Raw genomic sequence first — 1377 nt, 5'->3', positions numbered from 1 at the left:
CCGCCCTTCCCCACTTTCTTTCGCCCTGTTTTCCTTCTGCCTGCCATTTTTTTTTTTTTTTCGTTTTGTTATCCCATCGCCTTCACCCCTTCACCAAGGCGCTCTGGAAATTCTTCGCCGCGCTTCGTTACGCCACTGCGTAGTCCGAGTTGTTATTACAGCGCGCATCGGCGATTTCCTCTCCCAACGCCACGTCGCGAGAGCGCTTGGCTTTCCTCTTTGTTCCATTGGCGCTTTCTCACCGTGTCTCGTTCTCTCACCCTTTATCCCGCTCGATTCATCGCGAGGCGACGTGCACATATTGTAACCGAGGTGCCGCGCATACCTCCCCGTATGACAGCGTGCGAATAGACGCGTGCCGCGCGCGTACATTCCCGTACGCGCTGCTACGTGCTCGAAAATACAGCCGGCGATGAAAAAGGGAGGGGGAGAAAAGAGAGATCGCTCTTCTCCGTTAACGGGTAAGGTGAACATTGATTCGAGCATGGGCGTTGGATTTCCCAACGTTCGAAAGCGATGTAACTCTCTGCGAGACGTTTCCTGCGTCGCGTCCTTCCCTCCTCTTTTTTCAACTTTGCGAGACAAGCGCGACGTGCCGCTCTGGGAAACTCGCCTTTAAAACGGCTCTTTCAGGACCGAGAAAATACACCTCCCGCTACACTCTCTGAGGGATTAATTCGAAGAACGGATTTGCATGCAAGTCGAACAAGCTACTGCACAGAGCCTCGCATTATAAGAGGCTTCACGGCGAGATCGCGAGAAACTAGCTGCTTTAACGTTTCTTTTATCACACGACGGCGGGTGAGGAAGGGGGGACGTTTCAGTATGCATTTACACGCGTTTAAAGCCGCGACAATATTATTCTTTTCAACGCAGCGATGAAAGTATTACGCTGCGGGGAAAAACTATTACCGTAATATTATCGAGGTGGAGTGGGCATTGATTAATATTTAACAGACGGATTATCTGCAGCGAGTGAAGCTGGCGCGCGCGGGAGACGCGAACATCGATCGGAACGAAGCTCTCGTCTCGAATATCTGCGTGCCAGATCGCGGCTGCGAGATCCTCCCGCTTGGTTTTCACTTCGAAGAGAGAGAGAGAGAGAGAGAGAGAACGCTCGGGGAAGTTAAATCGCGGCGCCGAAACGATCGGAATCGTGCTCTCAAGCCGCAGGGTGCGATACACCCTGTCGACCAGCCGGCCGACCGCGTTACAAAAATAGCTCGGCCGGATAAGGGTTAAATCTATCGCCGGGTTAATTTGCGCAAGCGGACGTTACCCGAAGCAAGCGAGACGCTCCGATAAAAAGAAAACGTTCTCCCCGCGTCGATCGCTCCTTCGCGCGCGCTTTTCCCCCCTCACGTTTCTCCCCCCCCC

At 53.4% G+C, this 1377-nt stretch overlaps 1 protein-coding gene across 4 annotated transcripts in view; it reads left to right on the top strand.

Moving 5' to 3' along the window:
- LOC106748416 overlaps positions 1–1377 on the top strand; it is a 138063-nt gene that overhangs the window by 7445 nt on the left and 129241 nt on the right. The gene's annotated exons all lie outside the window — the stretch shown is intronic.

Source organism: Dinoponera quadriceps, unplaced genomic scaffold (genome assembly GCF_001313825.1).
Source record: "Dinoponera quadriceps isolate SergipeBrazil2010 unplaced genomic scaffold, ASM131382v1 scaffold2183, whole genome shotgun sequence".
NCBI lineage: Eukaryota > Metazoa > Arthropoda > Insecta > Hymenoptera > Formicidae > Dinoponera > Dinoponera quadriceps.
This window is presented reverse-complemented; position numbering and strand designations above follow the sequence as displayed.